The following is a 27,980-nucleotide window of genomic DNA, read 5'->3' on the forward strand; positions in this document are numbered from 1 at the left end:
GAGTGGGCAGGGTGCTCGATATGGTGGCAGCTTCACCATGAAGATCTCTCCTCTCAGGAGAGATCAGGACCCAGGTATTTTCCACATCAATTGGTCTACCGTACTGCTGCCCAGCATGCCTATCTGGTAAGATGGTTTTGTAAACCAGCCTTCCAGTTGCTCTTTACCTGCCCAATGTAAGTTTAAAGTGGTGGGTCAAAAATGACTTTTTAAATTACCAGACTTTAATGTATTGAGAAGGGTTTCATGGAGCCAGAAGCAAAGAATGCCTGTGCTTTCTTGCTGCATACTTCATAACTCTTAAATGCACGAATCACACAGCACAGTCATTTGCTCATAGTATTGTCATAGTGAAATAACTTTGAGAATCAGCCTTCAGTATAAACTGTTGCATTTTTTCAGCATAGCTCTGAAACCTTGAAACCTCCAACAATGTCAGATCTGCAAGGGAACAGTAACGTTATTCACAGCATGGTGATGGCTTTCAGTTTCTGCAGACGTCCTTTTAAATTGTTAAATACACTTACAGTTTTCCTATTCATCAAGAGGCCTGTAAGCTCTCTGGCCTTAAACTCCCTGTTATAGCTGCCATGTTAAATTTAGTCAGGAGCTCTGTAAAGGGAGCAGATTGTCTGCCACAGCCAGGTAAACACGGGAAACAGAAATATTGACACAGGACTTTTACAGGACAATTAAACAAGCAATGAAGGAACTGCAGTTCCTGAAGCAACAGTGAACAGGAAAGTCAGGCTGAGTACCTCATTTTGGCTCATGCCTCATTCCAGCTTCTGTGATTGGCACTTCAGTGCTCTCAGTTCTACAGTAACTGCTCTCAAGGATCTTGTACTGAAGGTATTGCCTTCCCTGCACATTGCAACAGCATCAGACCAGCACTTGATGTCGTGGCTCAAATCCGACCCAAGACAATACTCTCAGATAGGGGTGGGGGAAGAAATTCAGTTCAGTTCATATTTAAAGTGAGCTTACATAATTCACACTTCCTCAAACATCACATGAATTGAAACGCAGCCATCCTTCAAAATTTGCACTTCTCCAAAGTTTGCAATGCAGATCCAGCCCAAGCCCTGTGTAAAAAAAAAAAAAAAGCAGCAGCACTTATTAGGGGAAAGTGTGCATAAAAATGCATATATTGGTTTTTAAAAAATACAAACTACATTATATTAGGGAGAGTTGCTTGAAAAACAACAACAAACCATACATATTAGGTAAAACTGTGCAAAAATGTGCCCATTAGGAAAAATTCTCACTGCAATGTTGATGAAATAAAATAAATCCCAAGCTGATGTGGAAGTGTTGAGAAATGGAAAAATGAGGAACAGGGAGAAACTGAAACTGTCCAGTTCACCCACCCAATAATTCCTTATTCCAACCCCTGATGTTTGGTATGTTCTCTCTAGCAATTAAAGAAGTGCTCACCCCAAGACCTTTTCTGCATGCATTGGACACTTCACTCTTTGCTGTCTGCATGAAGTCAAATGCATGTGCACAACCCTTGGTCCTGCCATGCTTGGAGCTTGGGGCTTCTTCCCTGTACCCTGTTGTGTATCTTGGGTTTCTCTACCTTTCCACCCTGGCCTGGACCTACTTCTGTTCTCTCACATCTCCCACTTTGGCCCCACTTGGATCATTTTACTAATAGGGGTAGCAAGACAGCTTGCAGTCATGACTCTGAGCTCTTTGACTGGCAACATTAAAAATAGCCCTTCCAGTCTTTGAACTCTTGGCTGCTCAGAGGTGTGGCCTGAGCAAAGGGCAACCAGGGATACTGACCCTCAAGAAAGAATCTCTCACATCTTGAAGCATTCAGCAGATATTCCTTGAATTCTTTACAGGAAAGGAGGTGGAATATCTTCCCTACTATGGATTCAGAATCTTTCTCCAAGATTTTTCCTCACATGTATTTTGAGTAGCTTTTCCTATCCCTGCTGGTTTTATGCAAGGAGGCAAACTGTGTTTTGTCTTCTGCTTTTATGGTTTTGTAGTTTCCAGCTTGGAATGGGCTGCCAAAGTACACAGGAGCAAAAGCTGGTGTTGGCTTAAGAATCGATCCAAACCCTTTTTGCCTGGCATTATAAGACTTACAATTCCCAAAAAAGGGTTTGAGCATGTATGATATCCAGTTTTATTTCTAGGTAATATGGTGTGTCCCGGCAGTTTGGCTCAAGTCATCTAGACAGGGTATTTTTAGCTAGGCTACGTTCTTTGTCCATGTTGTTATTTGATTCACATCCATGGGTATGTCTGCACGCCACTTATTTTGGGGCTTGGTGATGCTCACCCCGTTCGTCCCCCTGTTCACATGAGCAACCACACAAGGATTGCTGTGATTCTGCCACCTAGAAGAACTGCTGTTGGGATTGCAGAAATCACTTCCAGGCAGCTCTCTGTGTGTACATGTGTGCAGTCATATGATCATTGAAATCTGTCCCATATTTTCATAGTATTCTTTCATCTGATCAAAACCATCTTTCCAATATTGCTCTTTCTTACCCCCTGCTATCTTTTATTTAAAACCACAACAGCTGGGGTTGCCAGGGATTGAATCTGATACTTTCTGTGTGCAAAGTATGGGCCAGTGAGCTATGGTGCTGCTCCAGTCCACATTTATTTGTGAAACTGGAGGCATATCTGTAGCCAAGGAAGGTTCAGCGGTCTCGCCTGTGCAAAGAGAAGATCAGCCAAGGCTGGTTGCCACACATCTGCGTAGCTAATGGGAACAACTGAGCTCCCATCATGAATTCGGCAGCACCCCATCTAGTCTCCCTGTAGCACGTGCAAGAATTTCCTCAAAAGGAAAAAAAAAAGTTCCTGCTTTCCCAGGGACACACCCTGTCCTAGTTGTGCTCAGCCAATATTGTGGCCAGCTATGGTGTGATTCTCCTTGAAAGATTAGCTGCATCAATTTTCTCCTTGCATTTTCTACAGCTTCTTTCTGCGGTCCTCAGTGCCTCAAGTGCTTTGCCCTGACAATTGCCTTCCGCTCAGAAGAAGGAATCATTATGGTCTCGGAAAGAGACAGCTTATGATCCGAACACAACACATGTTGAAGGCAAAGCAAGCAAGCAAGCAAGCAAGCAAGCAAGCAAGCAGCATGGGCTTTTATTGAGGGGAAGGGATGGCATATCACCAGATGTTCATAGGAAGGTTGAGTATCACGAATATTGCAAAAATATTCGTGATACTTATCACAAATATTGCAAAATATAAATAATTCATTCACTGACAGCCCAATTCTAACAATTTGGAAGTAAGCCTGATTGATTGAAATGCAACTTGGGATGTAGGAAGACATCGTTTTCTGTTCCACTCTGCATTCATCACTTGCAGCACTGTTTCTGTTCCACTGCAGAAAGCTACACTATTTGTCTTACTGTCCACAGTAGCAAAATTACCTTCCTTAGATTAATTATGTGAATTACATTGGCATTAGGTTATTCCACTCCATTCATTCAATTGCCAAGGAAACACAATGCAAATGGGATAAAAAGTAATCAATTACGTCTCATTTGGGAACCAAAAGCAGCAGCAACAGCAAGTGCTGATTGTATTCGTTGAATTGATTTGCTTTCTGGACATGGGTTGATTTCTCCAGCATTGCTAAATTGCTAAATGCCAGCACGCCAAAACTGAATTGTGTTGGGATGAAACATTTAACAGATTTATGAATTAAAACTAACACCTTGACTTATATCATTGTCTCCCATTAGTGCATCCATGGATGGGGGCAGTGTAGATGGTATTCTGCACTGGCTGAAACTTCTGAACTGTTATCAAGTGCAGCCCCACACAGGATAAATGACTCAAAATTAGAAATGCTAATCTAAGAACTCTTTGCTGGTCAATCTGATCTTATGGTAGCTTATGAAAAGGCATACAGCTTGTCACTACATTCCTAACTTTGTAGCAATGCATCACAGAGAACTATTTCTCCCACCCAAACTAATAATCAGTTTGTGAAACTAGATGGCTTCTTTCAAATTTATCCTCCCTAGTGGAATGGAAGATGCCGTTCCTTCAAGGTGTTTTATCCCACACTTGCTTGTTGAGAATGAGAAAAAGAAAAGCTTCCAGTCTTTAAATAAAAAGGTAAAGGGACCCCTGACCATTAGGTCCAGTTGCGGACGCCTCTGGGGTTGTGGCGCTCGTCTCGCTTTACTGGCTGAGGGAGCTGGTGTACAGCTTCCAGGTCATGTGGCCAGCATGACTAAGCTGCTTCTGGCGAACCAGACAGCACATGGAAACGCCGTTTACTTCCCACTGGAGCGGTACCTATTTATCTACTTGCACTGGCATGCATTCGAACTGCTAGGTTGGCAGGAGCAGGGACCAAGCGACAGGAACTCACCCCGTCGTGGGGATTCGAATCGCCGACCTTCTGATCGGCAAGTGCTAGGCTCTGTGGTTTAACAGTGCCACCCGCGTCCCGCTAATCTTTAAGTAGGAACTATGAATTAGAGGCACTGATCTTCAGATAACAAATAGTATTTGAGCATGTAAACTAGTTGTTTACTAGGGAACACAATCTGGGTATGGAATATCCATTTGGAGTTGACTATAGCTTGTTTTAGGCATTTACCCATTCAGGATTCCAACCATGTGAGGGGGAAGAGGCAGGGAATGCCTCCTGGTCCCACCTCCTCTGCAGCATCATAGTCACTGGATTCATTGTCCTCCTGCCCCCTGAACTCCTGCAGTGGCTCCTCATAGCATTGAGGAACTTGGGGCAAATGTCTGACCTGGGGCTGAAGAACTGAAGAAACCCGAACATTTGCAATTAACTTGATTGATAGCACATGAGTAATTGTTAGGAGATTGTCCTTCCCAGCTGAAATCAGGAGGAACAATATTTGTTTTCTCTCTCCCTGCTTTACTTTCCAGCTGTTTTGGAGGTGAAAGAATAGGCACATTATCCATTATGACATGTACTATTCTCATTGGAAAAGAAAGTCTGAATGGCTAATGAAATAAAAGATACTGAAACCTTATAGGCAGAACACCTCCTCTCACCCACTCACTTTTGTACCTGTTCCAAGATGAAGCAGAAGATTTTTGTTGTGTTTTAATATGATCTTTCCTCAGACAGATAGAAAGCCTTCATATATCATTCAGTGCGAGTGTGGATTTTTATTCAGCACAGTGTCACATCCCTCCTTCCCTTCATTTTTCACAGAGCTTTATGGATGACTCACCCAATTCATATAGCTGGTGATGGTGGAGGAGGGAGGGAGCTATACCACTGCTACTGCTTGGAGAAAATGTTCTATAGAAATGAAAACAGAAAATAATGTTGGGTGACAAAGAAATGAACCGAATGCATTGTCACTGCAGCAATGAGATAAATATCAAACCCCAAATGGGATCTGGATACCATAAGGACCACCTTCCAGTGGCATAGCGGGTGGGGGGAGGGGGTGGTGGCCCCAGGCACAAAATCCTTAGGGGGGTGCAATCAGGCACACCCATGAAAGGCCTCCTGCTAGCTCCTGCCACCTTCCAGAGCTGTGGGGAGGCAAGTTTGGCCTGGGCTGGGCCTTCATCCTTCTCCTCATGGTCGCCCATGCAGTGGCCGAGAGGCGAGGGCTCGCCAATCCAGGTTATTCAGACGTGCTAAGTTCCTGTGGTCTTGAAGTACCACTTGCTCCCAAGAAAATGTCTATTGGAGTGCAATCTTACTTTTTCTAGTGGTCCCACTTCTGAACCTTTAACAGCAACCTGACATTCAGAAATTAAAATGGTAAAGCCCTTGATGGCACTGAAAGGACATGGTTTTGCAAGCAATTTCCCAAATGCAATGCATTCTAATGTTATTCCCACCAATATATTCATTTATAGGCACACTTTATCTCAGTATATGCATTTGTGTGCACATTTCTTCACTGAAATACTACACTGCAAAATGTGGTAACATGTGTTTCAGATTGTGTGGTGTTTTGGAAAGTACAAATTATTATTATATTCTTATTTATTAGATTTATATACCACCCTTCATCATAAGATCCCAGTGCCATTCACAGAATAAAATACAAGACAATAACAAGTAAATGATTAAAACGAAACAGCAAAAAAATAACCTTCCCTTCCCACAGACACATTTAAAAGGCTGTAGAATATTAATCAGCCAAAGGTAGGATCTCCTTTAAATGACAACTGAATCAAATTTCTTTCCCATCCTTATTTGTAAGGGATTCAGGACTTGCTTTTCTATTATTTAAATATAACCCTGCATTTCTATTATTTTTTACCCTTTAAGTGATAAAATGTTTAATTCTAAATTAAAAAATGAGCTGGTCTGTGAAATGCCAAATACAGCAAAAGAAATGTTTTCACTGTCTTTTCCACTAATATCTTCTTCTTCTTCTTCTTCTTCTTCTTCTTCTTCTTCTTCTTCTTCTTCGTCTTCTTCTTCTTCTTCTTCTTCTTCTTCTTCTTCTTCTTCTTCTTCTTCGGCAATCACTCATAGCCAAGTAAGATTGTCTTCCATAAACACGGTCTTAACAGTGAGTTTGTAAGTGACTGTGGAGGCCAATTCCGGATCCACATGTCCTTCCACAGTAGGGACATAGGTTTCCGGGCGGGAGTTGATCACGGTGAGGGTTTGCCAAGCGTGCCTTCCTCTTAACACGTTTCTCCCTTTTGTCTAGAGTTCGAGCGTCTTCAAAGTCCACGACACCTTTGGTAAAGACTGTTCTCCAATTGGAGCGCTCACAGGCCAGTGTTTCCCAATTGCCGGTGTTTATTCTACTTTTTAAAGATTTGGCTTGAGACAGTCTTTAAACCTCTTCTGTTGACCACCAGCATTACGCTTCCCATTTTTAAGTTCGGAATAGAGTAGTTGCTTTGAAAGATGACCATCAGGCAATTGAACAACATGACCAGTTCAATGAAGTTGATGTTGAAGAATCATTGCTTTGGCACTGGTAATCTTTGCTTCTTCCAGTACACTGGCATTACTTTGCCTCTCTTCATACCCCCGCTGAAAGGTAAGGTATGCCAGATATGCCCTGTAGACTCTTGTGTTTTTCTTTAATGAAAAAAAAATCCTAATATTGTTTAAACCAATGCAGGTTTTCCATGGAGAAGTGCTGGGCAGAGTGTGGGTAAATGGACCCTTCGATGTTTGCATTGGTACAGGTTTAATTCAAACACGCTATAATACAGCACAGCCAATGTGTCAGTAGCTAAATGGAAAGGCAGCGGGAAGGAGAGTACACAGGGGAGGTTTCCTAAAACAATCTAGGCTGTAAAAATAGCAGTCGTAAAAATCAGCCTTCAGCTAATGCAAATGTGCTTTCCCAGTGTGGCATGCAGATATATATGCAAAATCAAAGGCATTTCAGGAGCCTCAGCCCTATAAAACGTCTTATCCTAATATATATAATCTCCTGCTATTAAACCTCTCAGCAGACTCTCACGGTGGCTTATGGGTTGTAAAAGATCTGTTCGCAAGAACGGCTCCATCACTAAGCATTCAAATCCTCAAAGCCTGTGCAAATAAACTGCAGGCATTTGAAGTGTATGAACTGATTCAGCAAGACTTGCCTGGCAAACTCACCCACAAAGCGGGTGTTACCATAGAGAAGACCCTGCTCCACAAAGCCATCCACCTAACCTTTGAATTTCTGGGTTCCACACAAGCCGCCCACCAGGTCTGGCAGTGGGTGGCGTTTGTCTTCCGGTGGGCGGCTTCCCCATCCTCCTGAAGCCACGCTGTTTCACTGGCCATTGCTCTGCTCCCCTGGCCACCGCAGTGCCTGCTGGGTTCCTGCCAAACCCAGATTCAAATTTTGGCCTATCCACGGTGGCTTGGGAGGCGGGGCAACCAGAGTGGACTGAGTGAGGGCAGGCTTTGCTCCGCTCCGCTCTGCGCCATAAGCTTAAAAGGGGGTCAGAGCCAACGCCGGTAGGTCAGTCGGCCACAGAGCATCACCCTTACTGCTTACAACACACTCCCAAACTCCAGATAACCCCGCTTAGCAGCTTCATATATATACTAAACAACATGGGAGATAAAACTGAACCCTGAAGGTCCCCACACTGAAGGCCTTAAGGTGCCAAATAATGCTCCGCAAGCATCACCAACTGAAGTTGGCCATCCAAGTAGTGCCAGAACCACTGCAAAGCAGTGCCACCCATCCCCATTGCCTCTCCAGGAGGACGTTGTCATTGATGGTATCAAAAGCTGCTGAGAGATCCAGGAGAATGAACAGGAACACATTGCCTCTGTTTCTGTCCTGACAGAGGTCATCAAATGAGGCAACCAGGGCAGTTTATGTGCTGAAACCTGAAAAAAAAACTTTTTCTGAATAATAATAATAATAATAATAATAATAATAATAATAATAATAATAATAATAATTTATTTATACCCGGCCCATCTGGCTGGGTTTCCCCAGCCACTCTGCTCGGCTTCCAGTAGAATATTAAAATACAGCCTATTCTCAAGTAAATAGGTTTAGGTTTGCTTCCCTAATATTTCAATTTATTATTATTATTATTAAGAACCATTTTAAGGTACTGCAACAGAGTTTTCTGTGGCTTGTGCTATCAGCACTGTTCATTATTTCAGTCCGGTTATCTGATTGGCTGTTTTAAGCACTTGTGTTGTTGCCCTTGTTATTAAACTTCATTTTCATGGGTGTTTTGAAATAGATGGGGCAATTATCTTGCAATTGTGTTAAGATAGCTATCCTTTACCATGAATGGCACATGCAACAGAAATGTGTGTCACTTCTAGTCAGGTGCAAGAAGCCCTCACGGTCCTGGCTTTTGCAGAATATTAGGTCAACTGCTTAATACAATGTACAATAAAATAAGGATTCCTATAAGCATATTCACCTCCAATTAAGCGTGCACACCACTGTTTGTACAGAACACTCATTTCTATATTGGCACCATTCACTTCAGCCTTTTCAATCGTTTATCAGTTGATGCAGGAAATAAGCTACCTGAATGTTCCCTGTAACTGGAAGAGACTAAGTGATAAATCTTCAAAGCATGTTAAGATTCTTTTCCCTACCTACATTCTGAAGTGGCAGAGTCCCAGGAAGATTGTACCATGTGCTTTTGCTGAATATTTGAATTGGCTCACAAGGGTGTGAGATGAAGAATGTGGATAGCAGGAGAAATAGCTTGCTTGTAAATTTGGCGTGGTGCTCGGGCCAGAGAAAACATAAGAAGGAGAGTGGAAGGAAGTAGAAAATTGAAATAGGAGACATTTTCACAGATATTTTCACAAGTTCACTCAATTCAGGAGGCTCTGGATTTTGCCAGGATAACTGATTGTTTTTGAAGGCTTAGAGACAAAATAAAGAGAAAGGCTATAGAGGAGCTGCCATTACTTATACAAGGAAATTATTAAAAGTGTGAAGGGTCAATTGGAGAAATAGTTGAAAATTGACTAATTTAATGCGGGAATGGCATGAGGTTGTTGGGCACACCTCGTTAGTTCTGTTCCATTAAGCTGTCAAAAATGCCTTTGGAGGGAGAAATTTGTACAGCAGAAAAGACGGGAGTGGATCACATCATGTCCCAGATATGGTGTAGCTGTTCTCTGAGCTTCAATTCACAAGGATCTGTGTTATGGACCCTTAGCATGGTTTTCAAACATGCAGAAATACATTCTTGCAGAAGTGACAAGTGACAAATGAACTAGATTCTGCCTTGGAATTATTGGGTTTCTTCCAGTAGGTGGTTCATTTATGTCACCAGTCACCAAAGCCTATCCCAATAAATTGCAAGCATTGGGTTCTAGTTCCAAGGACATAGTTGTCATTGCTATTTCTTAGCAGTGTCTTCTGAGATTCAAGAAGGACCCAGCTGCATATTATTCTTCATTGGTTCTTAGCATTCAAGCAGGTTTCAAGGCGGAAGTGGCACTGGCGGAGGAAGAGGGGGCTGGGGGAAAGTGCACCGCCCCCAACAGTGCAATTCCAGTGGGGTTCCATCGTGGCTGCCCCTCCCATCCCCGGGAAGTGTGCCAGCCCCGCCCCCGCCTGCTCTCTGCCCTGGAGCATGAAGCGTCGCCACTGGGAAGTGGGCCTCAGCTACAGACAGGCAAATCTCTCTCTTGTGGTTTCTCTCGGTTTCTCATTTTTCCAATCTTCAGTTCAGTTCCCCTCATTTCCACATCTGTTTGGGAATATTTTTGATTCATGAAAATTCACCAGCATTTTATGTCACCTAATATATACATATCACCTAATATACACATTTTTGCGTGCAGTATTGCCCAAGGTACACATTTTAACAAAGTAACCTAAAGCAGTGTCCTGCTTGCTTTGACCACCACTCCCTTTCCTTGCCCCCAAGGAAGATCACCTGCCATTGGTCAGTGGAATGGAGAACTATGAGCAAACTACTATTTGCATACAGTGGTACCTCAGGTTACAGACGCTTCAGGTTACAGACTCTGCTAACCCAGAAATATTACCTTGGGTTAAGAACTTTGCTTCAGGATGAGAACAGAAATTGCGTGGCAGCAGCGGGAGGCGCCATTAGCTAAAGTGGTTAAGAACAGTTTCAGGTTAAGAAAGAACCTCCAGAATGAATTAAGTTCTTAACCCGAGGTACCACTATACTGGGGATTCTGAAATGTGTAGTCCCAATCCCATCCCTGATAGGAAAAAAAGGTGTTCTGCCTGGACTTGCAGAATGGTTGTTTCTGCCTTCCTCTGTGCTTGTGGCGAAGGAGGAGGCAAGTAGCAAAGACAGGTCTTTTTGTGAGTGTTCACTTTCCCCACTAACCTGCCTGCCTCACTTTTTCCTAAAGCACCTGGTCCTTGCAGTTAGCATAACTACTAGACCTTTTTCGCTCTGTTGGCTTTGCCTGACCTGTTCTCAGAAAAGAGTCGATGCTTAGGAAGTTCTGATTTTCAATGACAAAATGAACCCTGCATGCTGATTGACAGCATATGTCTGGAAACAAAGTTGCATTTATTGCCAAGAGAAAGAGACTGGGAAAGAGAGAGGTTTCTTCTTCTTCTAACAATGGAAAATATGCGTGAGATATACATTTTGTGGGGCCATACAAAATATTCTTTGTCAATGAGAGTTAATCGTATATGCTCCTGGCCCATGCCAAGCCACTTTCCTTTTTCAAATGTCTAATTACTGCCAGTCCCTTTCCATTACAAATATTCCTACCTAGCCTCCATTTAAGAAACCCACTTCCATTATGTCAAAGTATCAAAGAGAGAATTCTAAGCAGGCTAGAGGAAAGAAATGCAATATCCTTTTGTTTTTCTATTTTGTTTTCTTTTAATTGAGATTTATAATATTAACAGTAGAATATCTTTAATCTTTTACTCCTCCACGACTTTTGAAATCTGGGTTATTGTTTAATCGGGCTCTGTAGGAACACAAAAGACATGGCTGAGAATCTGACCTATGGGGTTATTTCCATTATTCCAGACCTAGCTTACTAGTTACTTGGCTGCTGCATCTTCCTCCCACACTCACCCAACTTTCCTCTGGGCTTGGTTTCTTAAATGAACAGTTTGACCCAGGGAAGTATTAAAGCAATCATTTTGTTATGCCCTGGGGCTTTTCAGTCATAATGAGTGCGGCTGAAACAGGCACCACAGAGGAGGCTGAAAGTTAAGTGATCTTAACGTACAAGCCTATACATCTATAATGCAGGAAAATCAAGGAAGAACTGACTGCTAAAATGTGAGAGAAGGAAGGATCGCTGATCCCTTTGGGGTAAGAAAAATGCTGTGAAAAGGGATTGAAAATCTACTCATGTGGAAAGCCTTGTTTCGTAGCCAGAGGTGACTGAGATAAATGATCACTGAGGGTTAATGCTGTCCATTGAATAAACTTTCTGGGAGGAAACTTTATTTATTACATTATTATTCCACCTTCCTACCACACTGAGTTCTCCAGGAGAGAAAAACCCCACCCAAAGTAGGCCATAATCTACCCATCCAGTCTAGTAACAGTGAATTAAGCTTCAGTTTATTGACGCTCATCCAGCCTATTATCAAGGTCAGACATTGGTCTAGCAAACTCTTATCTACAGGCACAAAAAAGATTGGTGCGCAGGTACCCTACCCCTTATCATGGAACTCCTAGACCTGACCCTTTGCAAGTTTCTAGCTGTCTGCAGCTGTTGACCAAGCATTACTCTTCCATCTTAACAGCAAGGATGAAGGAAAAAGTGGAGGAACCATGCTAGCCCTTGTTTGGGAGTGAAATCCTGAAGCTAAGACTGTGGGATGACTTCCCATTTAGTAGAATTGCGATGGCCAATGACATTGGACCTGTCAGCACATTTGCAAACTGGAGACACGGTTGTGATGCCACATACATGCTGCAATGCTCTACTGGTATGCATGTGGTATCATGCATGCTCTCCTACCTGTAACTGCCCCACAACCCCCCACTGCTTTTAAAATGCTTTGTGTTAGCTAATGGAACAGTGGGGAGGCAGGGAGATGAAACCTTATGGGCGCTGAGGGTGTGTTCATAGATACCCTAATGACACCCATTGCAGTAGAGGGTGGTTTCTTTTTTTGCCTCTATGTTTAGAAGATAAGTAATACTAAAAAGCTAGCAACACATTATAATGGACCAAGTATAGAAGCTTCTAAGCTTCCCAGAACACTGTTCAGTGACCTGAATTAAGAACAGAATTTGATGAGCTGGCGGATCTTGGAAACTGTGACTCAGAAACACCTGAAGGAAGATTCCATCCTTTTTCTTCCAGGGATTACAGATTGGGAACAATCAGGGCTGCGCAGTTTGCATTTAAACAAACACAAACCATCCAAATTCAGGTTTAAGGGAAGCCAAACTCTGCAATGTGAATAAAAAATTCAGATTAATCTCCTCTTTGTATACTTCTTTAGCATCACTTCTTTTGTTTCCCTTGCCTGCCACAAGTTTGCACAACTGTAACAAGAGTTTAGGCCCCTTCCTCTTGGGGATCCTTTGTATGAGTCTTATTATATTATTTGAAAGTTTTACTGTTCTTGAGGGAACAGTAGGGATGAGGGAGAAATTAATTAAGGTTGAATTCGGGTGCAAACGCATCCAATTCACACTTCACGTACCAATGCGCAAATTGAAACACAGCTCCCCTTTGAAATTTGCATTTCTCTGAATATTGTGATGGCATTTCGCCAGCAAAAATGTGTGCAAAAGAGGGGGGGGAAAGCATATATTAGGAGGAAGTGTGCACAAAAATGCAATAACAATGTCATACATGGATATATAAGGAAAAATGCATGCAAACGTGCATACAATTTTTCTTGTGGACTTCTTTCTTTTGAAAAGAAGTTTGCAAATGGATTAAGAAATGGAGTGAACTATATTTAAGACTGGTAAAGTGAGAAACTGAGAGAAAGCAAAACTGACAGATTTATCCAGGAAACAGGGGAGGGGGTCTTTAAATGCTGCTCTCAGGTCCAAGTGAAATGTTCACAGGATACATAGTCTACAGTTACACACCTAGGTTCCCCCTCTGCCGACTTAATTACAAGCAGTGGGGCGTGAACCCCCCAGCATGATCAGAAACTTCCCTTGAAGTAGGAACCTTATTTTAAAAGTCCCCGTTATCTCTTAGCCACATGCATGGGGGAGAGTTTCATTTCAATTGTGCTGGGGAGGGAAGAGATAAGCTTCTCCTCTCTCTGTAGTATTTATTTATTTTTCAGTAGTAATTTATAAGAGTATTTAGAAACCAGCTCATGAAAAATATCATGGAAGGGTACAATAAAATAATCAACACAGATTTATAAAAGCCTAAAATACCGAAGACCTGGCCAATATTGAATCAAATTAGTGCACAGCTACAGGCCACATATCTAGCAAGTTGCAGCTGACAATGTGGTACCACTGATATGTATGTTATTGCTCATGAAGTATACAATTAAAAGAGTTTAATTTTTCTCTCTACCACCCCTCCACCCTTCATGCCCAGCTCTGTTGTGATCTAAGGCAGAGAGTCCAGGATGCTTGAGAATTCATGGCGGGAGATGGAGGGAGGAGGGGGGAATGACTTCATCTGCTGGGAACATTTATGCCCGTAAATATCAATTAAAAGGCACAACATTCACATTGTATCCTCTTTTCCCAAATCCAGAACCTCCAGAGCATGTGGGCATAATGTTATGTGGTACGGATGAATGTATTCGCAATTTGATTGTACAGCTTTATATAGTAAGTGCTATAATAATATAGCATTACTATATATTACATAGTGTATGGTCTCAAATGCAGCAGCCCAGAGATCCACCCAGGGTGGAGAATGTGAAACAGATACATTTTCAAGGGAAAGAATGCATGTTGGTGACCTGACGTTTATCAGTGACCCAAACTCTCAAAACCAAATCCTTCCTATCATGTCATCGAATTAGATGGATGGCTTCGTATTTATGGACTGTGAGTGATTTCTATTGAGACATAAAGGAGATTGTGGGACAGCTTTATTTTGTCTTAGGGTTAGAAGTTAATTACATACCACACACACACACACACACACACACACACACATTTCTTGTACGTCTTTCTCTCTCTCTCTCTCTCTCTCTCTCTCTCTCTCTCTCTCTCTCTCTGAACTTTAGAGCCCTGGTGACAGTAGAAAAGCAAGTCATATTTGTTCAGAAAAGGGGAATGGTGGGGAATAAGTTGGGTTCGTTACTGACTCTTAATTTTCTCTTCTTTCTTTTGACTAACAGCAGGCAAAACATAAACATGTTACAGGCCAGACTAAAAATATAAGATTAATTGAGAGTGTAGTCAAGCCACTGAATGGCAGGAAGACACTAAGAGTTATTTGCAGCAGTTGCTTAAAAGCATGGAATTCCCTTGTCTGTGGCAGTTATCGAAGTCCAAGCCTGAGTATTTTTTGGCTGATACCTTGTTTGGTCTTTTTTCTAATGACTGGGGTAAAGCAGAGGAGGAGGAAGAGTGTTTGGAAATGCAATTGAAATAATTGGCCTGAACATCCCATCCTCTCTGTCTCCTGCTAAAAGGTTAAAAAGGTCCACTACTGGTCTCTGCAAAATCCTGAAGCAAGCTGTTTTTTGTTGGAACCAGCCCTAAATATAACAGTGTGACTTGAGGAAGTTTGATTTGAGAAAGATCCATGTTTCCCCCCAGACCCTAATGTCAGAGTGCATTGAATTTGGTTTGCACAAAGGAAAACTTGTTATGTCAGAACTATTATGTGAAAAAATATGCTTCATTTGCTTGATCATTTCATGGAATATGGAAATGTTCCCTGGGTGATTCTGCAAAACAGTATAGCAGATGTTGAAGTTTGATTACTAAGTGTCCTGTGCTCTTGTACATTCGGAAACAGCTGCCATACCTGCTCATATTAGACGGATGTGAGAAAAGCTTTCCTAGCATAAAAACACTCCTTATTGATATATGACCTGATCCTATGCTGTGCCACTCTGTGAAATAAGCACATAGGCTGAAGCATGGAGGATTTCGTGGCAGACATTACAGTGTTGCAAGGCAATGGCGGCGGATGTTACTTTGTCCTGTTTTGGTTCTGGACATGAGCCACAGTGCAGCGGGGGGGGGGGGGCATCGCAGCACCACGGACAGCTCCTAATGAACAACTTGATCTGACATCATCTGGGACCAGGCTGAAGCCTTTTATGCATCGGCATCTGAAACCCATTCTCAGGCTCTGCCCCCTTCCTTGAAAAGTGGCAGTCCTTCAAGGGGCAGGCTTCTAGCCCGGAGCCCAGCACCCCATTGTCCTTCTAGGTGTTTGTGCCAGGCACATTGCCTACCTTGTGTGTGATGCCCTTGGAGGCAAGTATTCTGGCATCTCACCAACATGGCTTCAGGGACTACACTCTCTCATCCAGGTTCAGGAGTTGTGTGGGATGGTTCCTTAGGCTTGTCCTAGCCAATGCGATGTTCAGTGTCAGGGACAAAACAAATGGTAGCTGCAAGCCATCCTAGAAACGGGGACCAAGATGTTACATTTATGGCACAATATGAACCTTACCTACTCAGAAGTATGCCCTAGCCAGTAGTCGATTCAGTGGGGCTTTCTTCCTCGTAAGTACAGCCTGGATGGCAGCCTTAGTTCCAAATGATTTCTGTAGTTAAGAACACTTGAATCCTGACTCTCCATGACACGTCCATCAATGAAAAGGAGTCTGCTTTTAAGTTTCAAAATAATGGTGGGAATAAATGGGGCTTATGTCCTCTTATTTTACTTTTGCATTATCCCCTTTGCTATGCCCTGCTCACAGAGTTTGCTTCAAGTCTTCAGACTGTTTGTATAAGCACCTTGTTAAAACATGATAAAGTTGGCTCCCAGTCAGCCATTTCTGAACAATTTGTTTTCAATCGGTTATGATGACAGGGAAATCAAAATATTTCCTGACCAGGAGGGTGGTTAGTTTATCATACCACCAAAACATTACATTTCAAAGTAAGATCAACTGCATTCCTAATTAATCTGAATGCCCTTTCCTCAAACAGTCTGCAGTGTTGTTTGCTCTCTGGTTTAAGGAAGCTGGCAACTGGGTCATTATTGGATTACCCTCTTACGTTCACTTTTAATTAACATTTGGAGGAAATCTGATAACAGTGGAAGAAAAAGCTGCCATTATATGAGCCACTGAACTGCTTAGTTTCTTATCTATAATAGCTGTGTTTGGGTTGTTTGGGTTCTCTCTCTCTCTCTGTATGTATGTATGTATATATATATATATATATGCAGGTTTTGGTGTCCTCGGGTGTCTTCCCGTGTAAAAGTTGGGGTGTCTAGGCGACGTTTCGACGAGGTCTCACTCGTCATCTTCAGGCTGGTGCTTTCGGCTTCTTGTTACTGGAACAGAGCGGGATCTCAGTGTTTGAGTTCCTATAAATACTGTAGAGGGGTGTGGTGTATTGCCTCAAAAGTTCTGGGCAGAGGGGAAGTTCCCAGGAAAAGAACACTAGCCTGAAAAGAACACTAGCCTGGGAACTTCCCCTCTGCCCAGAACTTTTGAGGCAATACACCACACCCCTCTACAGTATTTATAGGAACTCAAACACTGAGATCCCGCTCTGTTCCAGTAACAAGAAGCCGAAAGCACCAGCCTGAAGATGACGAGTGAGACCTCGTCGAAACGTCGCCTAGACACCCCAACTTTTACACGGGAAGACACCCGAGGACACCAAAACCTGCATTCCTGTACCCGTGAAAATCTACGAAAACATATATATATATATATATATATATATATATATATATATATTCCAGATTTCCCCCACTATGGTAAAATAGAGGAAAAGGGAATTTGTCCTTTGATTAAATGTAGGCCGTTTCATTGCCGACAAAAACATTGGTTTGTGATTTATTTTTTTAAAAGTATCTAATTTATATTCATTCACAGTATTTTACAGCCCATTCAAAAGCAAAGAAAAATAATGAAATAAGAAAGCTTGTGCTAAGTGAACCACTTTGCCTCTAAGGTAACTTAGCCTGGTGGAAGCCAACTTGCTAGGGAAGTACTTGAAGGACTGAGGGTAACACTATTCAATTTTTGAAGGCCAGACTTTTTTCATTGTTGTTAAAAATAAAATAGACTATCATGGTGTGAGCCCTTTGTGCAACATAAGGAAAGGTTCAAGAGATATGAAACTTGGTCAGAGCTGCAATTGAAGGTTTCATGTGCCCATGGACGTATAATGCTATGCTATGCTATGGCACATAGAGCTCTGGGACAGAATCACATAGTTGCCTCCAGACTTGTACCACTTGATTGCAGCCTTTGGCCACAAACCAGATTGGAGCATATGTGCAGAGTCCTTTTTTGTATGTCCTCCTCAACAGCTAGCCCCATTTCCACCAGGGTAGTTGCCTGGGTCAAATCTGGCCATTTGAGAGGTACTCCTTTCCATTAGCAGCCCCTTTAAAAATTGTATTGGGAGTGACATCTGTGGACCTGCAGAACCCTCCTCAAACGACTTTCTGACAGAACTAATTGTCAGTCAGGAAACTACCTTGAGTGTCACCTCCCCCTCCATAGTAAAGGTAAAGGTAAACATAAACGTAAACGTAAAGGTACCCCTGACCATTAGGTCCAGTTGTGACCGACTCTGGGGTTGCGGTGCTCATCTCGCTTTATTGGCCGTGGGAGCCAGCGTACAGCTTCTGGGTCATGTGGCCAGCATGACTAAGCTGCTTCTGGCAAACCAGTGCAGCACACAGAAACACCGTTTACCTTCCCGCCAGAGTGGTACCTATTTATCTACTTGCACTTTGACGTGTTTTCGAACTGCTCGGTTGGCAGGAGCAGGGACCGAGCAACGGGAGCTCACCCTGTTGTGGGGATTTGAACCACAACTTTCTGATCGGCAAGTCCTATGCTCTGTGGTTTAACCCACAGCACCACCCGCGCCCCCCCCATAGCATGCTATAAAAACAACTCTTGCACCAGGCATCTCAACTTCGTTTTATATTCTGGAGAGAACTTTTGATAGATAAGCAGTTTCAACTTACTCTATGCCTTGAGATTGTATCCAAAATCCCCAAGGATTGTGCCTGCCAAGAAAGATGCTGGGTTCCTGATGAAAGATGTGCCTAGGGAGCTATCTGAAGCTCCCACAGTGTAGAAAGAAATAGGAAGGGGCCTCCATGTTCACTCTGTTTTTCTCCTTCAAGAATTAAACTTGGATAACAAGATCCTGAAGCTGAGGCTCCAATACTTTGGCCACCTCATGAGAAGAGAAGACTCCCTGGAAATGACCCTGATGGAGGGCACAAGGAGAAGGGGATGACAGAGGACGAGATGGTTGGACAGTGTTCTTGAAGCTACAAACATGAGTCTGACCAAACTGCGGGAGACAGTGGAAGACAGGAGTGCCTGGCATGCTCTGGTCCATGGGGTCACGAAGAGTCGGACACGACTAAACAGCAACAACAACAAGATCCTGTGACTGGATCTCCAAACACGACATCATCCCCCTGCCAAAAATGGGGAGATGAGTGAGACCCTGCCAGCCAATTTGTTACCAGACCATGTAATAAATCAGTGTTTTAGTGTGGCAGCGCCTGCATTTTGGAACTCCCTGCCTCTTGACACCAGGCAGGAGGAGTCTCCGCTGTACTTTCTTCAGGGCCTGCTTAAAACATTTTTGTTTCGGCAAGTCTATCCAGACACCTAGATATTGGTGTGTTTTAATCTCTTTTTAGTCTACTGTTGATTTTAATTACCATATTTACACGAATGTGAGGCACACATATGTTGGGTAAATTGCTTTGTGAAAATTAGGGTGCACATTAGATTTGATGGCGCATTTACATTCGCCAGCAAATACTTATTTGGTTTCAAGGTTTTGAAAATTGAGGTGCTCATTAGATTGGATGGGACATTAGATTCATGTAAATACGGTAACTTTTGTTTATAATTACTTGCTTTTAACTGTTTTTATTGATAATTTTACTATTTCTTGTAAACTACTTAGAGGTTTTCTTGTAGTCAAGTGGTATATAAATATTGTTAAATAAGTGAATTAAGAAGAGAATGGCTGAAATCAAAACAGGTGGGTTTTTTTTTTAATATAAAAAACACACTTGTCCTGGTAGACTTTGAAGACCCAGTATCACTGTAGAGAGGGAGCCCTGCTCCCATGGACAGAGGGAGTGCAAGGGGCAACATCCAAGGCATATTCTTCTGCCACCCAGCTCTCTTGGCATATTGGCTGCTCATTCGTATATGAGTTGCATCTTTTTTTATCTGAGCAGGATAACGTTTGTCATGTCCTCATTTGCCAGGTGCCATCCCAAGGCAAAGTGAATCGCAAAAAATTCAACACGGGATGAATAAAGCCTTTTGTTTCCTCAAAGGATTTTCAAAAAGTGACCTTTACTCACAGATGTGGACAGCTCTTGTCATTTCAATTCCAGCAATTACGTTAATGTGCCAAGGGAAGCTGAGTCTCAACGTGAAACAAACATTCTCCAGTACACATGAATAGCCTGTTAAGTCACACTTCCGTTCCGCCACCGGTGACTCAAACAGAACACACAATATTGCATATTTGTAATTGCCTAAGTGAAACGAGATTGTGGGCATCCTCTTCAGTGAAATCCATCAAACATTTATTGTTGCAATAAAGCAGAGAGCAGGAGAGAGAGAGAGAGAGAGAGAGAGAGAGAGAGAGGAAGAAGGGATTAATGGCCCATATGCACCAACAAATTCTTCCTCTCCTGAATTCTTAATCTATGTTATACTGCACATGTTTATGTCATATTAATGTCACTGTGTCTTGTCAACTTCATAATGCACACGGCTGCCACATTTGTGCTGGTTCTCTGTTCACCATGCATGGTTTTGCATGAATTGTCCACACACATGAGAAATAGCCACCATTTTGTATATTACTGTAAAAAATCTCAGTATGGGTTCAGCAGTGAGGTGCAGTACTTTACAGTGGTGCCTCGCAAGACGAAATTAATCCGTTCCGCGAGTCTCTTCGTCTAGCGGTTTCTTCGTCTTGCGAAGCAACCCTATTAGTGGCTTAGCGGATTAGCGCTATTAGCGGTTTAGCGGCTATTAAAGGCTTAGCGGCTTAGCGGCTTAGCGGCTAAAAGGCTATTAGCGGCTTAGCGGCTTAGAAAAAGGGGGGAAGCGAAAAAAATCGTAAGACTCGCAAGACTTTTTTGTTTTGCGAAGCAAGCCCATAGGGAAATTCGTCTTGCGAAGCGCATCGAAAAATGGAAAACCCTTTCGTCTAGCGGGTTTTTCGTCTTGCGAGGCATTCGTCTTGTGGGGCACCACTGTAGTTTCTCCCCAAGGCAAATGAATCAGATAACCTGTTTGCTACGAAGGAGTAAAAGGCTATTGGCTGTCCAAATGACTATAAAACAGTCTGAGAGATGTTCATTAGATTTTTTACAATATCATGCAGGAAGTAGATACACCTTCTGGACAGCAGAGTGCTGCTTCTGTGCCCCCAGAAAGGGATGCTCTGCTTGGCAGTGCCATCACCCTATGAAGTCTGAGGAACAGCAGCACACTTTTTCTAATCAGATTAATTTCCTCGCTTTGTAGTCCCTTTTGTTTTGTTAAAGCAAAGTAACATTGCTTTTTAAAAACACATATGAAGTTTTGAACTACAGTCATGCCTTGGATCTCAAACGCCTTGGCTCCCAAACAAATCAGCTCCTGAATGATCAAAACCTGAAAGTGAGTGTTCCAGTTTCCGATTTTCAGAAGCCAAATGTCTGGTGTGGCTTCCGCGGCTTCTGATTGGCTGAAGGATGCCCCAGCAGCCAATTGGAAGCTGCTCCTTGGTTTTTGAACAGTTCCGGGAGTCGAACGGACTCCCAGAATGCATTCTGTTTGAGAACCAAGGTACCACTGTATTTAAAAAATCTTCCCTTGCTATGTTTTAACAACAACAACAACAAAACATCCTGAGCTCTGCAGACAGCATTTGAGACAGCTTCACTTCTTGGAAAGTCCATTGGGCTAGAGAAACACAGAGATACAGGAAAGGTAGAACTGTGTTGGTACAGAATCAATAGAGCAACAGAGTGACACAAAGCTTTTGTGGACCCATGATCTAACTTGAGGAGCGGGGGAGATTCTTGCATTTGGAATTGGCAGAAGGGAAAGCACACTGAAGTGTCCCAATTTGCCTTAGTATTTGGCTCCCACAAAAAGCCAATGCACACCCCATGTAATTATTAGTATAAATAAATGAATCCACATGCTTTTAGGTGTCCATTTGAAAAAAGAAAAAAAACAATTATGTGTATGCCTTAAAAAGTAATAATATGCGAAGCGATTTTCAGTGCACCAGTGCAGACTTTAAAGATTGCATCTGTTCAAAGGACCCAGAAATGTGCATCCAACACATCATTAAAATGCAATGAGTATTAAATCTCTTTGGAGAGAAAGTGACAGAGCTTTCCCATTTGGAGATCTTCCTGGGAGGCAATATAATTTCCCCATTCCTTTTGAAATGGGAGAAAGGTTCCTTTCTGGGCCCTGGTATGATCTTCCTTCATCTCCAAATGCCTGGTGTGATTGGAAAAAAGTGTAAAGCATGCATAACTTTCAAATGATGCATATGAATGAAGTGCTAAAGCAGGCTTCTGCTTTACTCTGGCTACTCATTCCCTAACAGGTGCCAAAAAGAGCTGGGGAGCTCATATTTGAGTAAGCTGGAAAAAAAAATCTCATCCAAGACAAGTAGACCTCACTTTGTATTTATTATTTCCCTACGCTAGTCCACCTCTTTAGTCAACATGTAATAGCCAAGTCTAACAGTCTGCATTTTGACATATTTACAGAGAAGATTGGCAGCCAAATCAACCTTGCTATCTCCCCATCCCAAGATGGAATGACAAAAAGCTCACCGAACAGAGGCATTTAGTTTTATCTGGGAATGGAGAAGGCCAGGATCTTACACGTTTTGCAAATATAGTCAGCTCCGGTTTATAAGTAATTCCCGACAAGCAAGCAACACATAATTTGCCTGAATTATGTCCTTGTATATGGTGGGTGACTAAACTAAATTCTCATATAAATCTATGCTGTCTTTTCTAAAACCTTTTCAGTAAATGCAATGTCCTTGCTAGGAGTGGCCAAATTCATCAAAGCTGAGCCCAAAATCCATGTAGTTTTTATTAGCAGGCTTCCGAGCAGTTTTATGTCCCATGTATTTCAATGGGAAAGACTTCAGCACATCCTTAACTCTCCTGTTGAAATTAATGGGGCTTAGAAGTGTGCAGCTCGTGGCCTATGTGATCACAGGCCAAAGAAGGACAGCGCCTGCCATTCGTCTCCCTCCCTCTGCTGGCACCGTTCCCACCTTCAACCACACTTGCTGTTGCCACTTCTTGCTCTCTGCCTCCAGCCAGGCCTCTGATACACTACAGGGATTACATCTGGTCACTGAAAGCCAACAGGAAATTTATTAGCACTGCCAGGAAGTCTGCTGGCTGGCCCGAAAATGATTTGTTTTCAGAAATTCTACAAAATGTTCCTTTTGTAACTTTTTTTTTTTTGCTGTTGAATATTCTTCAGATATTGTTTCTGTGCCCAGATAGTCGCTGACATATTGCTTCACTGTCCCTAGGTAGAAATAAGCTTCAGAGAGAGAGTGCTTATCTAGATTGGGTTCCTTTCAGCAAGAAGGGTCACTGGAGAGCTGCAGCAGTTTTTCATGCTTGGATTTACTGTATTCAAAAATATGGAAGGTAAGCATGGCAGAGGCACATAGCACTCCTGTCCACAACAAATCCTTCCAAAATCAGACCCCCAAAATCAGAAGTCCTTTCCCAAGCTCTAAGCTGGCCCTCTGCTCTTTCTTAATTCACACATTAAGTAGGAGAAACACATTACAAAATTCAGAGAGGTCTGAATTTTAAAGGATTGGGGCACTTTTTCAGGAAGGGTGAATTTGGCAAATCTGCATAAAAATACAAGGTAAATTAATTTCCATGCCTTCCCTATGCCTTCAGCAAAAAAAGAAGAAGAAAAAGGGGTCTGGCCTTCCACAGGTGTTTCATTTCCTGGCCATTGCCTGTAATGTGCATGGAAAACTACCTTGTCCGATATACTCTCTTGGCTAAACTTCCAAACTTTTAAAAATCTGGTGGCCTGAAAGTTCTTTCTTATTTACAGCTACAGGGCAGAATGAAGTGTAAACATTTTAAAACAATAACTTAAAGAAGCATTATTTAAATTGAGCATATTTCCTTAGCTTCAGCATCGTCTAGTTATTTAAGAACTGCTTAAGGTTTAATTTCTTCTGCAGCATGCTTTCTTTTTCCATCTCACTGTTCATCATGGGTCAAAGTCTAAGTGCACATTTCAGCTGGACTGCACAGTTTAGGGGAAGCCTTCCCTTCATGCCATCTCTGGCAATTTCCAGGTGCTCTGGTGGGCTCTGATGTGGCTCTGTTTGAACGCGAAGGCTTGTGGCTTTGGGCACCTTGATGACAACATCTCTAAGCATTAGACTGCCAAATGCTCAGAGCGAAGGACGGAAATTGGAACATGCTGGTTTTTTTTTATTACATGCTTCCTCTCAGCAACCAGTATTCTCAGTTTTGGATGACAGGATTTTGGTTGACCCAATCAAGTTGATATTATATTCCTATGTAAAGACTTGGGCCCTAATCTGTGTTACCTTAGAAGTTTCTAGTAAGTTGGGAAATCAGGAAGAAACGTCAGTCTCATAAAGGTTAGGACTGCACATGAGCTTCTTGTACTGCCAGTTTGATTCTTTCATGCATTAGTGTGCATTCAGAAGTTGTGGGAGCCATTCTCATTGGCTCCAGCCATACTCTAATGACTACGACATACTTTCCTCTGTTGTGGAACCAGCCTGAAAATGGGGGATGATTCTCTACCATGAGTAGAAGCTGAATGTTGCATGCAACTGCAGGAGAAAGTTGGACAAGCCCAATGTCATCATTTCCTGCCATAAGCAAAGAGAACAAAATGGCGCACACAGCCAGAGTGGTAGTGCACACTAGCCATTAGAGCTCCATTGTTTGGGAAGATGGAAGTCTTTGTGCTGATACTGCTAAAAATCAAATGCCAGAATAGTTTTGGTCTGCAATTGGGTTTACCCTTTAATATCTGCATCATCTGATATTTAATATACTGAATATACAAAATTATACAAATGTATTTAATAATAATAATAATAATAATAATAATAATAATAATAATAATAATACAATCCCATTCATTTTTACTTAGAATGAAAGCTTAAGGTATTAAATTGGGCTTCCTCCCAATAAATGTGTTCAGGACTGCAGCCTGAATGGTGCAGCAAGATCTTTTAAAGCATTTTCTGTAGCAGGGAATTAGCATTTGGTTTCTGCTTCAGGCATGTGTGTGTGTTTGACTGTGTACAATGTAAGATCCATTTCCGGAAGCAAAAAGCTGAAACTATTATTATTATTATTATTGTTATTGTTATTGTTATTGTTATTGTTATTACTATTACTATTAAATTTTGCATACCACTCTGCAGGTCTCAGGACGATTCACAGGACAAAAGCACAATATAAAAAAAACAACCCAGTAAACCCCACCAAACACATTTTGAAAGGGCATTGAATCAAAAACACATCTGTTTTTATTATTATTTATTTTTAGGTTAATCCTCCTGTCTCACTATCTTCTCTTTCTTCTGTTGCACTTGCATTGGGTGCAATGTTAGTCACATTCAGAGTTTACCCACTGAAATTAATGACTATAACTAACTAAGGTCCATTAATTTCAATGGGTCTACTTCTGAGTAGAAGCTAATTGGAGTCAACCCGTTGTGAGTCTAAGAGGTACTGAAATGGAAGGACTGAGCTCCATAACTAGAGCTGTGTGACAATTACTTTGAACATTTTAGGAAGTCCCACCAACCCTATGCAAACTGGCAGGAAGTGACATGTACACCCCTCCTAACAGTGACTGGCCCAACTGGCTGGCAGTGCTTCCAGTCATGTCAAAAACCACTTTGGCTGTACCCTAAATCTGTAGTCAATGGGAACAGATCTACCAGCTTTCGATTACAATGGTGCTGGAAATGAACAGGTAGCTCTACCCAGTATTAAAAAACCCCGGTTTGCTTATATTACTGCATAATCTCCCCTAATCTCCACTTGAAGAAAGGAAAAAGAACACATCAGCAGACAGTATAATACAATTCTAAATGATTAATTTCTGATTCTGAGCTGTAACAGGAAGGAAGTTGAAGAGGACTGTGGCTGTGTGTGAGTGGGTGGACAAATATTATCTAGCACCTGCTCATGGGATGACCTTGCAGTCAAACAGCATTAATCCTTGCTGTCCTGATTATAATATAGTTTGAAAAAATAACAGTAGTGTTGGAGGGTCATCTTTGGTAGTAGAATGAATAATGGTCGGCTTCAGCTGTACACCTGCAGCTGGTCGTTTCCTTTCAAATGTCAGAGTTCCTCTTCTTTCATGAGTGTCATAATGTGAAAGGTTGCAACAGCAGTGCTTTAACACATTGCAGTGCTTTGTAATGGACATTAGACTGACATTGTTTCCCCCCTCCAAATATTATAAATAATCAAATGCCAGAATCATTCATTTTTATAGATGCAATGTCATTTTTTTAATGATTGGCATGACGTAGGTTTTCTGGAATTATCCTTTGGGGCAGATCATGCAAAGTCATTAAAATTGGCTGTGCGTACAACTCCTTGGCCTTACTCGGTACTCTGCTAAAAGATCACACTAATTAATGGCTCCCCCTAAGCCATTTGGTTACTGTGTTCTGGCAGACATGTGCATGAAACCACACAGACCAACAGAAGCCTAGGCAGGCAAAGTGATTAATTAAACACTTCATTGCAGGGATCACCAACCTATTTAGGCCTCTGGATGTTTTTGGATTTTTGAGGAAGTGCTGCTGGTCACTTCTATTCCTCATAGAGAGACAGAAAGAGTGCAAACACAGATTTAACTTTTCTAAAGGACCTTTATCAAAAGTGGTTATAGTAGAATTAATCAAAGTCTTGAAAAGCACATAGAGCTGGAAGAGGAAATAGTAATCCAAGTTACAGATAAATTCTTGTGGTTGTTACTACTACTACTACTACTCCAATCACTGCTACCACTACTGTTATATTTATTTAATAAATTAATATAAATATGTTATGTTGGTCACATCTTCTAAAACACATCATCATCATCATCATCATGCCTTTCCCACAGATAAAACAGAACAAGCTAAAAACATAGAAAAGGTGTAATTAAACACTAATAGAATTAAAATAGTATAAAAAATCCATTAAACACAGGCAAAGCAAGCCCTTCAACCACCTTTGGCAGACTTATTGAAGCTCAGGCCTATTAACACACAAATAGTGTAATGTTAATTGGAGTGTGATGGACGGACCTTGGGTCTGCCTCCTGAAGACCCTGAAGCAATCATACCCAGGTGGTGTGTCATCCATTCTAGAGGCAGTTAAAAGTTAGAGCCCGACAGTTAAACTGTCAGATGGAGCTTAGAAATTGCCTAGGCAGGGCAAACCAGATGACCACCCTGAGGGGAAAGTAAAGACCCTGGAAGGGACTGGGAGTGCTTTATTGATTTAGTAGAACAAAATAGCCATTCTAGGAGGCAACAGTTTATTCAGAAGCAGGTTAAAGTGAGAGATTTAAGTAAAGTTTTTAATTATCTCTGTGAAAAGTTTTGACTGAAACACAATGTTGTTCCTTATCAGAGTCATCATTAAGCTGGAACCCTCAATGAGTGTGTTTAGATACCTCTCAAGTGTTACTGATAAGGAAATGTCTAAATCTTAAAATGCTCAAATCCAGTCATGTTAACTAGCTCCCTCCTTTCTTGAGGGAGGTTGCCACAAGGAGTTCAAATAGGTAAAGCACACAATATGATGTAACAGAGCTTACAAATTTAACTTTGGTTACTACAGAATTCCTCAGTCACACAATACATAAATTGTGTGATTAGCTATCATGTGGTGCAAAGGTGGGTAGCCTCAGGCCCAGCATGGGTGTCAAATGTGGCCCCCGGCACCTCTCTTTGGCCCTCGTGACTCTTCCCAGGCCATTCCCCTCCCTAGGCCATTTTTCTCCCCAGGCTGCATCCCTCACCAGCACTGCATACCCTCCTTGAGTGCTTTTCTGTGGTAGGACTGTGTCCTTGAACTGTGACCATTTTGTTTATTTCTTTCATAACATCTATATGCCGCTTGATTGTCAAAGAACCTCAAAGCCTCTTGCTTGCTTCGGAAAATGTTCTTAGAGGGTGCATGGGTGCGTGTAGAAACCTCTAACTTTGTGTGACCAGAATATAGCCTGCTGCACAGAACTAAGAATCACGTTCATTGCTATGCCAACTTTTGCCTTTGGCTCTGCCCACCACAGCCATGTGACCCTTGAAAGGTTTTCCCCCCACATGGGAGCGTGGTCCTTGGGAACTTGTGAGAGTCAGAGGGTGTGAGTCATTTGCATTGTGGCATATGGAGAGGTGAGTTTTAAGGC

The 27,980-nt window shown here is 42.1% G+C and overlaps 2 long non-coding RNA genes across 4 annotated transcripts in view; one reads left to right on the top strand and one right to left on the bottom strand.

The window, feature by feature from the left end:
• On the bottom strand, positions 1-27,921 carry LOC310704261. The gene is made up of 5 exons (XR_014524677.1): positions 27,837-27,921; positions 26,796-27,089; positions 15,771-15,941; positions 5,211-5,281; positions 1-1,085 (listed from the first exon to the last, which is right to left on the bottom strand). It is a non-coding gene; the product is annotated as an uncharacterized lncRNA (long non-coding RNA).
• Positions 27,879-27,980, top strand: part of LOC310704267 — a 57,317-nt gene continuing 57,215 nt past the window's right edge. For 2 of the 3 annotated variants that reach the window (XR_014524685.1, XR_014524686.1), the window contains exon 1: positions 27,898-27,966. This is a non-coding gene — a long non-coding RNA (uncharacterized lncRNA). Of the gene's footprint in view, positions 27,967-27,980 lie in introns of all 3 variants that reach the window. The other variant, XR_014524684.1, reaches the window with a different exon arrangement.

This window comes from Podarcis liolepis (genome assembly GCF_965112155.1).
Source record: "Podarcis liolepis genome assembly, chromosome: 3".
Taxonomy (NCBI): domain Eukaryota; kingdom Metazoa; phylum Chordata; class Lepidosauria; order Squamata; family Lacertidae; genus Podarcis; species Podarcis liolepis.